The sequence below is a fragment of the Myotis davidii genome, unplaced genomic scaffold (assembly GCF_000327345.1).
Source record: "Myotis davidii unplaced genomic scaffold, ASM32734v1 scaffold117, whole genome shotgun sequence".
In the NCBI taxonomy this organism is placed as follows: Eukaryota; Metazoa; Chordata; class Mammalia; order Chiroptera; family Vespertilionidae; genus Myotis; species Myotis davidii.
Genome location: NW_006288382.1, coordinates 467,023 through 480,869, shown reverse-complemented (window position 1 = coordinate 480,869; position 13,847 = coordinate 467,023). Strand labels below are relative to the sequence as shown.

At 47.3% G+C, this 13,847-nt stretch overlaps 1 long non-coding RNA gene and 1 pseudogene across 1 annotated transcript in view; both read left to right on the top strand.

The window, feature by feature from the left end:
* Positions 1-700: 700 nt before the first annotated feature.
* On the top strand, positions 701-1,508 carry LOC102754619 (annotated as a pseudogene).
* Positions 1,509-3,484: 1,976 nt separating this feature from the next.
* Positions 3,485-13,847, top strand: part of LOC107182559 — a 16,173-nt gene continuing 5,810 nt past the window's right edge. Inside the window, exons 1-2 of the long non-coding RNA XR_001513273.1 lie at positions 3,485-3,591; positions 6,950-7,498. This is a non-coding gene — a long non-coding RNA (uncharacterized LOC107182559). The remainder of the gene's footprint in view (positions 3,592-6,949; positions 7,499-13,847) is intronic.

The following is a 13,847-nucleotide window of genomic DNA, read 5'->3' as shown; positions in this document are numbered from 1 at the left end:
CACCTGGCTGCCCGGTGACCTGACAGCTCTCCTCACTTCTAATCTTGTCCTCCGTGATCCACTATCTGCAAAGCAATAACACTGGTCCTTTGAAAACCTCAACCAAATCATGTCACTCCTCAAAGGCTGTTGGCTCCCCCGCTCACAGAGCATAATACCTGAACTCTCGTTGGCAGCTCCTATGTAGCTCAGACACGGTGACCTTCTTGCTGGCTGCCTGGGAATGCCACCTCATCCCACCCAGGCCTTTGCGCTGCAGTTCCTTCTGACTGGTCCTACTGCAGACCTTCACAAGACCATCACCTTCACTTCGCTCAGTTTTCAGCCCCCAGCCTGCCTCCTCAGAGGCCCTTCCTGGACCACCCTTCCACAGTTGTACCTTCACCAGACCTTCATCCTTACTGTACTTGCTTTTTCTTTATAACATCACAACTACCTAGCTTTATATTTTATTTGCTGCCTATTTATCACCTGCCTGTTCTCACCAGAATGTGAACTTTGGAAAGGCAAGGACTTGTCCATGTTCTATCCCCAGTGCCTAGAAGAACACTTGGCACACAAGCAACCAAGAACTATTTGTTAAACAATCAAATGAGAGCATAGTGCAAGTTTCCTACAAGTATGCATGGGCCTCAGGTGGGGCTTGGGGGTTCAGAGGCTTGAATCTTTTGGGGCTTTTTTGAACCTCAGAACCACACAGATCCTTTTGGGAAGGATGACTCGAGATGAAGATAAGGATGATGAAGAAGAGGAAGGGGCCACGTGGGGCCCTGGGAGCTTGAGGTTTGAGGACCCCCATCCCCCTGAGGAATTTGGCTTCAGCTTCAGCTTCAGCCCTGGAGGGGGGATGCGTTTCCAGTATAACTTCAGCTTTGGTGACCTGGTGCGGGATTTTAACAACATCTTTAGCGAGAGGGGGTCTGGGCTTTGCCTCCCCACCCTCCTGAACTTCCAGGTACTGAGTCAGACACATCGAGTGAGAGATTGCAGGTGGGACAGACGCTTCGGGACTCAGTGCTTAAGTATCCAGAGAGTCACCAACACAGGATCTTTGGGGGTCTTGGAAAGTGATGCAAGAACTGACTCTCCAAAACCAGCACCAGGCTGGGCTCCCAGAGAACTTTTCATAGATTTGATAACGTGTGGCCTGGGACACCCCCCTCCCCTTCTAGAGCCAAAGAGGACAAGAATCTTGATTCCCAGGTTTCCCTGGTGGGCCTTGGCCTAGTTCTGCAGCCCCAGCCCAAATCCTATTTCAAGAGTGTCTGTGTGACTATGATCACTAGGCCAGATGGGACAGCAGAGGAGCACCAGACTGTTGTGGACAGTGAGGGCTGAAGAGAAGGCCCAATAACCCATCAAGAAGCACATGGCAGTCCCAGCAATAATCCTGAGTCGCCATCCGCTCCAGCCCTGAATGATGCCTGTTCATCCTGGATTTATTCCTAGGCCGTTGGTCCTGGTCCCAGTAGCCTTGTTAACCCTCAGAGGCCTTCAGGTTCTTCCCACCCCCCACCCTTTTCTCACCATCAATGGGTTTCGCTTCTCTTGCAGCTTCAGGGCTTCGGGTGTGTGCAACAGTGAATTAGGGGTATGTCAGTGTGTCATTCACACAAACTGAACAATAAAACCCTTATTTATGCTAAAAAATTATGAATGAATTCATCAAATTGAAACACAGGCAACTCCTTTGAAACTTTTGGTCATAGGAGACGATAAGTTAAAGGCTGTAATTTTTACCCGGGCAGCATGGCTCAGTGGTTGAGCATTGGCCTATGAACCAGGAGGTCACCATTCAATTCCCAGTCAGGGCACATGCCAGTTTAAGGCTCAATCCCCAGTGGGGGGCATGCAGGTGGCAGCTCATCAAGGATTCTCTCTTATCATTGATGTTTCTATCTCCATCTCCCTGAAATCAATAAAAAATATATATTTTTAAAAGGCTGTAATTTTTATTCACACATTTATCATTTATTTGGAAAGGCAAACCTTATGCAGCTTGACTCACCTATAAAATTATTGAGTATTCATTCTTTCAATAAATTTCCTTTAAGTGACTATTGTGTGCAAGCATTTCCATCCTAGAAGATCATTTATTGAGGATGGAGGGAAACAGTACAGAGAGAAATGAGTCCCAAAAAAGTCCCAGCAGACAGATGGCAGTCCAGTTATTCCTCTCAGGATCAAACAACAGCTAGAAGTCTGCTCGTCTTTGTTGCCTGGTGACATGAATGACATGTCTGAAGATCAAGCCATGTACCAGGGCGAAGGAGGTAACTTGGGGACTGAAAAACTCTGACAGCATCTTCTCTTATGCATGGCTACCCTGCTGTCTCAGCTGGAGCTACAGCACAGCCTGAAGCCACCGAATGGGTTAAAGTCCCGTGTAATCCATGGTCTTGGGACCTAAATTCTGCCCCAGCATGGCACATCCACATGCATGCTGAAAACTCCCACATAGCCCCCTGGTCCAGACCATGGCCCTGAGCTCCGACTCCAGGTGTCTGACTCCATCCCCCACATGTGCCCTGGGCTCTAACAGGCAGGCCCCAGGTGCACACGCAGCTTGCTTCTCTCGCCAGCTCCTCACCCAGTTTGCCCGCTGCCCAGTTGCTGAAGCCAAGAAGCACTGTCACTCTGCATCTTCCCTCCCTTCACACCCAATCCGGCAGCGAGTCCCTGTGCTCTTCGTTAGAAACATGCCCAGATGCAGCCCCCCTCGCCCTCATCCCAACAGCTTCCTCCTGCACACATGTCCTCAGACTCCGCCGCAGCTTCTCAGGGGCTCTCTCTGCCCCAGTCTTTGCCCCTAATTAACTCTGCTCACGGCATTTGCATTTAAGCATATATTGGCACGTGCTTCATCTCCTGACAGGTCCCCTGATGGCTCCCCTATAGAACCAGGAGCAAATTCAAACTTCCTGCCATGACTGACAATGCCTACAGGCCCACCCGACGCAGTCTGGGATCATCACCCATTAATCTCTCCCTGACCTCCTAGCTGTTTCGTGAACATACCAAGCTCATTTCTTCTTCGGGGTTTTTGTTCTTGTCATTCCCCTGCTTAGAAAAACTCTCTCTGTTCACTCAAATGCTACTTCATTCAAGAGACTTCTCCAACCTTCCTATAACATACGTGGTCACTCTGGGCGCTAGCCTGACTCCTCTTCCCTTTGAAACAACTGCCTGACATAACAAGGTATCTTGTTTGTCTCCCTGGTGGGATGTGAGCTCCATGAGGACCAGCTGTTACCGGCTGTATCTCCAGTGTCTAGGAAAATGCCTGATGCATAGTAGTATTCATGAATGAATGAATGAATGAATGGGACATATAATCAGAAAGAGACTGTGTAACCCACATATAAATAAAAGTGTAAATGTGCCCCACTCTCAGCAACCTCACCCACCAAATCTAGAGTCGCCCAGAATGGTTAAAACCCTAGCCCCTCCCACTGGCAGCTAAGAATACCTTCTTTACTCTCCTGGGACAGATCTCTGCTACAATGACACCCTAGAAATAATGCCGATTTATCTGCCAGGGAGCCACCCAGCACCGAAGACCAGGGCGCATGACACACCATCACTTCTGCTGTAAGTGACACGCTGATCTCAGACTTCGCCTCTGCTCACGTTCTTGCTGTCAGCCACCCTGAAGTCTTGAAAAGAGTAGACAGGACGGGCCTGTGTTTCCTTTTGAGAGTTATAAACAGGCAATGTTTCTCAGTGCTACTGAACTCAAGCTGAAAAGACTCTATCCCTGACCATCAGCTTCTAACAAGGTTATTCTTCCTCATCCACAAACTATAGGTTCAAAAAGACTGCCTCCCTGCCCATGTGACTCAGCTGGCTGGGTGTTGTCCTGTGCACCAAAAGGTTGCAGGTTCGATTCCAGTCAGGTCATGTGCCAGGATTGCGGGCTCCATCCCCAGTGTGGGGCGTGCAGGACGAAGCTGATGGATGTTTCACTCTCACGTTGATGTCTCTCTCTCCCTCTACCTTACCCTTCTTCTCTCTCTAAAACTCAATAAAAATAAAAAAAATATATCTTTTAAAAAAAAACTGCCATTGAGTTATTGTGTTAGAAGGCACATTCATATTCATTAAGTCCAGCTTCTTCCATTTCACAGATGAGGAAACCGGGGCACAAGGAAATGATTGATTTAACATTTCATTGTGAGTCAGGGCAGAGGTGATGCATTAACCTTGCTTTATACCTTTCACCAAATGCACACTTGACAACCTACGACTCGGCTTGACTTGTGCTTGTCCTGGGGAAGCTGCCTTGTTCTAAATCACATGCCTGATCATCATCTCGAATAAGATGTCTCCACGACACCTAGTACTGAAGGCATCTCCCTGAACAGGACCCCTCAGCTCCCCCGCACAGGGCGGGCACCCCTCACACAAACCGCTGCTGGAGCTGCCTCACCCGCAGAGTCCGCTTTGCCTCCTGGAAACTTTGCTGCCTTGGTCCCAGGTGTGCCATCCTGGAGGCAGATGTCACAGTGGTTAACGATAGGTGCTTGCTGAGCAGATGAGCCTGTTTCACATCCTGTTCTAGTTGTGTGAGCTGAGGGACTGTTTTTACGATCCTTGCAAGATACAGAACAGTCTAGATCATGGGTTCTCAACCTGTGGGTCGCGACCCCTTTGGCGGTTGAACAACCCCTTCACAGGGGTCACCTAAGGCCATCCTGCATATCAGATATTTACATTACGATTCATAACAGTAGCAACATTACAGTTATAAAGTAGCAACGAAAATAATTTTATGTTTGGGTCACAACATGAGGAACTGTATTTAAAGGGCCAGAAGGTTGAGAACCACTGGTCTACATGATATTGCTCATTCATGGGAATAAAAATGTGAACACAGGTACATCTCGTTTCACAGACTCTAAGATGCACCTGTAAACCTTCTTAAAAAGGAGGTGAAGAGGGGCCTTGCCCTGGCGAGGGACTCAGCTGGCTGAAGTGTCATCCCAATCCCGGTCAGGGACATGGCACATACAAGACTCAACCAATAATGCATATAGCAACAAGCCTCTCTCTCTCTCTCTCTCTCTCTCTCTCTCTCTCTCTCTCTCTTTCTCTCCCCCCCCGCTTCCCCCAATTAAAATTTAATAAGCAGGTAAAGCAGAGGCGTCTTACAACCTGGACGCCCTCACGCCTCTGCCGCCAGGTGGCACTCCAGCTTTGTGTGGAGATTCCCACCGACCTCTTCATTCATGATCTTTCTCTCAGCTTCTTTGCATTTGAGAAACTTCTGAAGATCTAAAGCGGGACAGACAAACAGACAAGGAGCATAGGACCAGAGATGAGACACAAGGATGGACAGCACCCCAAGTGGGCAACTGCAGGGACACAATTCTATTCCTAGCTGCAGGGGCTGCCAGACTCTGCCCCACCCTTTGGGGAAGCCATAGGTCAAAATATAAAAACATAAAAATAAATTCAATATTCATGCCTTTGTTCCATAGACTTCACTACAGTGATTTTATTGTAAAGAAACTTTCTACAATACTGGAGGGATTATGTCTGGAGGGCGGCATTGGCGAGGTGGACAGGAGCCGCTCCCAGAGTTCAGCCTGGCCTTCTAGGTGCTCACAGATAAGCAAACATTAGCCCGAGGCCTGAGGAAAGGTAACGCTCTAGAAAAGTGGGTGGGTGTGGGCACAGGGCCCTGAGGAGCCTATGGTGTGCGGTGTGCGTCCGCATACCTGGTGGTGCAGGCGGGCAGGATGAGGGGTGCAGAGGCCAGGAGAAGCTTTACACGAGGCCGCTCTGTGCTCAGATTTAATTCCAAACTCAGGAACCAAGAAAACGGGGACCAAGGTGGTACACCCAAGGACCTGACCTTGATCCCTCCCCATGCACCACACACCCATGCCGACCTGGCCTGCTAGGTCTTTCTCTAAGCCACATCTGAAATCAAAGACAGCGAACAAAACCTGTCGGCGGGGTGGGAGGAGGATGGCACCCAGGGCTGCCTCCCTGACTCACCCTTGGCCTTCCAAATGCCTCTGAGCAGAGATATGCAAGAGCAGAAAATCTGGTCTTGGTGTTTCCACTTTCCCACAATTGTTCTAATTTGTAAGATTCTAATGCAGTGGTTCTCAACTTTGGCTGCACATTAGAATCACCTGGGAATCTTTTTAAAATCCTGATTTCTGGCCTCATCCTCCAGAAATTCTGTTTCTTTGTTACTAATGTTGTGGCCCCACCCCATAACAAAGAAACAGAATTTCTGGAGGATGAGGCCCAGAAATGAGGATTTTAAATAGATTCCCAGGTGATTCTAATGTGCAGCCAAGCTTGAGAACCACTGTTCTAATGTGTCCAGGTTTCCACTTCCATTACATTAAATCTGCAAAAAAATAATTCTCTGGTAATTTTCCAGTGGAGAAAAGACAATCCAAATGAATGTTCCCCTGCACCGTTCCCTGGCCCTCACAGGCCAGGCAGGGCTGGCCGCCTGGGTCCTGGGCACGGCTGCCGTCACCGACAGAGGGCAGGGCCGGCTTCAACAGCGTACATGTTGAGTGGAGCCTGAACAGAAAACCCCTCCGGGTGTCTAGGAGTCTGTAAAGGAGACTTGAGAGAAGGGGACGGTCCCAGAGAACAGTGATGGGAGGAGCATCGCCAAGCCTATGGCAGCAAGATGACCCAGCTGCCTGTCCTTGATCACAAGTCAATGCTGGATTCTCTTTTCTTTTTTCCAGGAGATGTGAGTTTTATTTTGTCTTGTCTGGCCAGAGGTTTGGCTTGCTTTCGAACGTTCCAGGGTAGAGAGAGACTCAGAGAAAGGGAGTTGGAGCCTTTTTCCCAACTTTCCTCTCTGACTCCCGCCAGTGGTCTGTTCCTCCGTGTCCTGGGCCACGGCTGGAGTTCCCACAGTGGCCTTTTGGGATACACCCACCCACTTTATTTTCATCTGCTCTCCTTGCAGGTCTTTCCTCTCCCGAGGCCGCCGTTCTGGTTGTGGCTCATCCAGCTGAGGCTGCAGTTCCTCCTGCCCCCCACTGTAGCCACTCCTCTACGTCTCATTCCCTAGCAGCTGCGCCAACAGGCCTGGCCCTCCAAGACGGAGGCTGCTCCGCTGGCTGGGAGGTGCTAGCAGAGCAAGCGTCTTCCTCAGGAGCACTCCAAGGCTTTGGATTCAGCTTGGGTCTCGGGGGGGCCTCTGTCATCACCCCTATCAGCTCCATGACCGATCATCACATCCCTCACATCTGCCCTCAGAGCGGGCCCGCCTCCTCTGCCATCAGCATCCCTTCGGCACCCACTACCACGTCTCTTCTGCCACTGCCTGGTCCTGGAGGCACAGCCTCTCATAGGCTCTGCTGCCTCTGTCATCATAGCAACCCGGCCACCATCGGAATCCAGACCCCATGCAGGCCATCACAGTAACTGTCCCCACACCCATCACAGTATCGGTCTGAATCATACTGATCTCGATCTCCATACTTGTCTCCAAAGCTGTCACCGCCTATTCCAGGTGGGTCCTCCTCAAAGCTGCCTGTGGCAGGGCGGGCCCTCCAGTCTGTGTCTGTTTTGTGAGAATCCCGATTTCTATCTCAGTCAGAACGCATCCTTGTCTTTATCCTGGGATTGATCAGCAACGTCCACTCGAATTCTCCTGTTACCTGGAGACTCTTCACCTGGGCTCAGGCATTGAACAGGAATCCAGGCCCTCAAATTCAGCATAACCAAAAGCGTTGCACCTCTCTGATTGTGGGATCATGCGGTGAACACGCTGCTCTGATATTTAATCCTCTAAAGCAGTGGTTCCCAACCTGTGGGTCGAGACCCCTTTGGGCGTCGAACGACCCTTTCACAGGGGTCGCCTAAGACCATTGGAAAACACATATATAATTACATATTGCTTTTGTGATTAATCACTATGCTTTAATTATGTTTAATTTGTAACAATGAAATTGGGGGTCACCACAACAGGAGGAACTGTATTAAATGGTCGTGGCATTAGGAAGGTTGAGAACCACTGCAAAGAATTCCTTAATGGAGTGCTCTGTGACATCACAGGGCGGGTGCCCTAGAGAAGCCGTGCAGGTGGCCTATCGTCCTTGCTCTGCTCATGTCTGTCTAACTGCCTACCACATCCCTCCTCAAGGACCTTGGCTCTGAATTCTTTCTGAGAAAAGAGGGGGCTGGGTCTCTTCCGTAACTGCTTTATGCTGAGGAGGGACGGAGGTTTCTTTCAGAGCCAAGAGATGCTTGCTCTCTGTCAGAGGGACGATGAGGCCTGGGCACAGAACAAGGCTGCAATGGGGCCTAGAGATGGTATTCCCTAAGTGGGAGTAGGGCTTGTAACCTGGTGGAGACAAACTGTTATAAAATTTAGTATCATTGTGCAAAAGTTAGAACAGTAAGAATTATGGCAAATGGTCTGGTAGAAGGGAAATATATTTCAGTTCTAATAATTTCCTATTGAAACACAATTTTTCTTTCTAAAATCACCCTCATTTTATTACACAATTTTTCTTTCTAAAATCACCCTCATTTTTATTAAAGACCAATTCACTTACTGTATTAAGTCTAGTTTCAATTTGGCTTGACCATTTGCATAAACACAATAAGAATAGCAATTGATCATATAGACTTTTTTTTGGCTTTGCTGGAATTTCATGATTGAGCTTTAATTAGCCCCTCAGAGCAAAGAAAACCGAACCATCTAGCTGCCATCAGGTTTCCTGCAATACCTGTGGACTTGGGTGAATTCCTCACATTCTATGGTTCCCAAATGTCTTGAGGTTCCTCCCTTGCCATCTCCCAGAAAAGTAACCTTTGTTCCTTACCTGGAAAGACTGCCATGAACCACATGACCAAGTAAGGTACCAGGCTATTTCTCCAAAGGGCTCTTATTGGCTTTAAGGTCAGTTTCCATTCCTTAAAGCTTTCTGGTGACATCCAGAGTCTGGGCATGTCTCTCTCAGACATGACATTCCAGTCGAAGTCTTGGTTAATATAGCCACAATTGTAAACAGGTCTTATTGAATTCAGGCAAAGAAATGTATTGCCATGACTCAATTATGAAGAATTGCCAAATTCTGGAGGGATTATGTCTGGAGAAAAATATATAATTTACCAAATTGCTTTAAATATGCTTCCTTATATCTAAAAAACATAAAGTTTAAGAATCAGCAATACTTTCAACAAGTTACAAAAACTCTATGATTATTTTAAGTCATTCAGTCCCATAATCAATTTATTGTTTCTCCTGATTTTTCCTGCCAGTACTTCTATAAATCCAGAAACTCTAAGAGCTCTAATAATTTTCATCAAGTTCAAAGGGGATGATCTGAAAATGTCAGAGTCCTTTCCTCATAAGATGTATCATTTTTCCAAATGCATTATAACAAAACAGTGACTGTCTCTAAAATGACATGGTTATGGATCTGATTATAATGGAAATGACATGAAATCTTGTCCTTTCTGCAAAACACAATGTTCTAAAATAACTAGTAGCATTATAAATGAAAGCATAATATAGCTATTTCTTTATTTGACAAAGTATAAAATTTTCCTTCATGAGAGAAAATAAATCCTTAGGGCATTCCAGGGTATTTGGAAAGACCTAAAGCCAATTCTAGGTCAAGAAAAGTTTCTGTTGTGCCCAGATTTCAGGATCCCCAAGAAACCACACCAGGTAGCCAGCCGTGTCCGATGCAAAAGCATAAGAGTCTTTATTTCAAACCCGGATTTGGCTCCCCTACCCTCCTTACCGACTCAGTGGCAAGTGGCAAAAAAGAGCGGGCCCTGTGTGGTGAGGGGTTTTATAGGGGGGTTGGAGTAAGGGGAGGAGAGAGGACTGTGGGCCCTGCCTATTGGCAGGGCGCAAGTCGGTGTCTTGTTACACAGGATGTGGCTGTATCTATGGCGCACACATCCCTTGATTATCATTGGTAAGTTTAAAGAAATCCTAGGTATGGCTAGCAGAGGCTTGGGCTTCCGGGAAGAAGCTCCTTGCCTTGCCGAGCACATGGCTAAGGCTGCTGCCCCAAACTGGAGGATCCAGGGTAAGATGGAGGGTGTAGCCCTCGCCCTTTCAGTTTCTTAAAATTCAAGCCCTGGGAAGATTGTCAAACTTATTTTCCCAAAATATTATATATCATATATCATCATTATTATTATGCGTTCAAAGTGACAGAAGGATATTAAACACAAACATAGGCTAGCAACCTTCAGTTCCCATGATTAAGAAGATGGCTTTTTTAAAAAAATTACCTGATTAATATAACATATAACCATTCAATAATTTATATAACATTTGATTCCTAGACAAAAACAGGAAAGACTTTTTCCCTTTTAATAAACTAGAGAAGAACTGACCTAAATGAGGCTTACTCTCTTTAACTTCATTTGTCCTTGGGTGTGGTCAGCAAATGACACTAATTGGATTTCTGCTGTCTCCCTGAGTAGGTTGATATAAACTATATACCCTCTGGTTAGGGAGGCAAAATGCAAATTTCCTCCTCCTCCTCCTCCTCTTTCTCTTCTTCCTCTTCTTCCTATTCCTCCTCAGAACCTCAGGAGAGTTTGATGTCAAACTGGCTGCACAGGCACTTACATTCATGGCCTCAGGCTTCTGCTTAACTCTTGCAAATTTTTTACTCTTAAGTGTCCTTGGTTTAGGGAAGATAACCATCTCAGTTTCTCTGTTCTACCTGTCCTGACTTACTGGCCTATGTCATTTATGTAAATTCTTTTCAACATTTCTCTTTACAAATATTCTGCAACTTTCACAAACCTTTCTTCACAAACCATACAACTTTATCAGAAATGACCAGCTTTAGAACCCATTTTTTCCCCTTCAAAATGCATCTTCATGTTTCATGCTTTCTATTACTCCAAAATCATAATTTCTTTCTAATTAGTTAGAGTTCTTAACCCTTGGAAACCTTAATTTTTAGGTGAATATATATATATATAAAGTGATTAACATTCTTCAGATTAGCAACACATTCACAAATGCTGGATTCCTCCTACAAAACGCTTGATTCAGCTTCGGTCTCAGGTGAGATGACAGGGATTGCTGAGGCTGCAGCTGGGACTCAGAACAGGAAATTCCTGGCAGCGCTACAAATAAAAGAGTCTAGGCCTCAGCCCCAGGAATCCCCAGTCCAGGCAGCAAGCAGGATCCCTGGTACTCACCCCAAGGAATCTCTCACTGAAGTCCCTTCGTGGTCACCAGAATATGTGACCTGCTGCTTTCCCATGCTGCTGGCAGGATTGGAATAAATGTTCATCTAGGATTCAACCCTGTCTCTGGTTAATTGGCTCAAGTAGTGACAGGCAGCCTGGACCCCTTGGTTGTCAGATTACAGGACAACTCCAACAGAAGACAGCCTGACACACAGCCAGCTGGTCCACGGGACTCAGAAACAAACACTCCACCTCCCAGCAGGCTACACTGAAGTTGCTCAGAAGTTCAGGCCTGGGCCCCGCCCATCTCACTGCGCCTTTCCCACCACATTGGAAAGAGACCCCTCTCTGGAACTCCAGTTCCTCCTCCTCCTCCTCCTCCTGCTCCTCCTCCTCCTCCCTCCTCCTCCTCCTCCTCCTCTTTCTCTTCTTCCTCTTCTTCCTATTCCTCCTCAGAACCTCAGGAGAGTTTGATGTCAAACTGGCTGCACAGGCACTTACATTCATGGCCTCAGGCTTCTGCTTAACTCTTGCAAATTTAAGAAACATTCAAACCTGTAGAGAATTTTTGTGAGTTTATTTGAGCCAAACTGACAACAATTACTGTAAGTAAAATCTCAATGGATTGAGAAAATGCTCTGGAGAATGGCAGTTCTGCTCCCTGCTTTCTACATAACAATCAAAAGAGAGGAGGTGAGTGGGTTACATGAAAGCCATGGGTGACAGGTTAGGGAGGTGGGAGAAAACAAAGTGGGGGGGGGACCTCTGGGACTGGATAAAAAGTAAGGTGATAGACACATGCTTCTTTCACTGAGGTGGGTGCAGGAGAGTTAACAGCAATTAGCATGGTGACAATGACTATAAGGGGATCCGGGGTCTCAGCCCCGGTGCGGTGGTTGTGCCCTCAGGGATCCCCAAAAAAGGGAAGTTACCTTGATAGTCCCAGAATGTTACCTTAGATGCAGAAAGACAGTAGACAGGCTCAGTAAGGTACAGACTGACCTTTGTCAGGGAGGATTCTAACCTAGGACGTGACTACCTCCCATACACTGCTTTTAGTTAAAAAGTTTTAATTTCAGACCATCTCTTTGTTCTCGGTGGATGTGGAGTTCTTGGGGTGCCATGAGGAAAATAATTTCCTAAAGACCCCCACAGGAGGATGGGCTTGGTGGAAAGCTTCATTGGTGATGGAAAACTAAGGGGGTCCGGTTCCTCTCCAACATCCCATCTCTGGCCCTCCTGCCATGGAAGGAGCCCAGCCTCATCTTCAGCAGGGCTAGAGGCAAGGCCGCTGCCCAGAGTCTCCGGCCATATTAAGGGACAGTCCGGTCCAGCATCAGGCCAGCCTGGCTGTGTTCCCAGCTGCAGTCTGTTGTGTGTGGGGCCCGCACACGCATGGGCCCTGTGGCTGCTTAAGGCCACATAGCCATGGAGTGAGACGGGCAAGCGTAGGAGTGAGCAGGGCCACCGAGCCAGAGAGAGTGTTCTAATGTACTCTGCGAATCACAGAAGGACGCCTCAAGAAGTTGAATCAAAGAGTCACATTTATTGCAAATCCGGGACTATGAGGGGGCATTTCACTCTCTCAGATCTCATAGTGATAAGATGGCCACAACACCAGATTTATATAGGCAAAAATCACAAAGGTATCTATTACATCCCAAGGTTTGGAATGAGGAACCTGATTTGCAAAAAAAGCAGTTTACAGAAGCAGACTTAAGCATGTTATCTAAATTATAGTTTTGGGTCTCTGGATCACTGAGTTGACAGAAACACATTATCTAGAGCCCTCAGGTCTTGGGACCACTGAGTCAACAGGGACACATTGTCTGGAGCCCTCTGACCTTTGGATAATTGTGCTGTCCTTCCCAGGTACAGGATAATGTGCTTCAATAATCAGTATGACCACAACCAATTGGATATTCACATTACAATCAATAAGGTGAGCAATTGAATGAGATAATTTATATAATTCAGAAAATCAAAATAATTTTTCTATTATTTTAGCAAGCAAATAAGTACAGAAGCCAAACAGCAGGGTTAAAGTTAAACTATAGTTTCTACCTGAGATGATTGCTACCATATTTCACAAAGAATCCGGGTTCCAGTCCAAAAATTCCATATCAGTGATGAGGCTGAAATGGTCAATGGCCACAAGGGATCATAGGACTGAAGAGCCTGCACAGAGGGGGTCTTTGAACTGTTATGCCCAGATTTCAAGATCCCCAATAGACCACACCAGGGAGCCAGCCGTGTCCGATGCAAAAGCAAAGAGTCTTTATTCAAACTAGTTTGGCTCCCAACCACACTCACCGACACAACGGCAAGCCAAGTGGCAGAGAGAGAGAACCCTGATGGGACAAGGAGTTTTATAGGGGGGTGGAGTAAGGGCGGGAGAGAGACCCTTGGGCCCGGCCGATTGGCCAGGCACAAGTCGGTGTCTCATTACACAGGATTTGGTCATAGTGATGGTGTGCACTTCCCTTGACTATCATTGGCCAGTCCATAGAAATCCTAGGCGTGGCCAGCAGCGGCTTGGCTTCCGGGAAGAAGCCTTGCTGAGCACATGGCCAAGGTAAGATGGAAGGCATAGCCCTTACCCTGGGGCAAGGTGGAGGGCGTAGCTCTTACCCCGGGGGCAAGGTGGAGGGCGTAGTCCTCGCCCTTTCCTTCCCCCCTTGTCT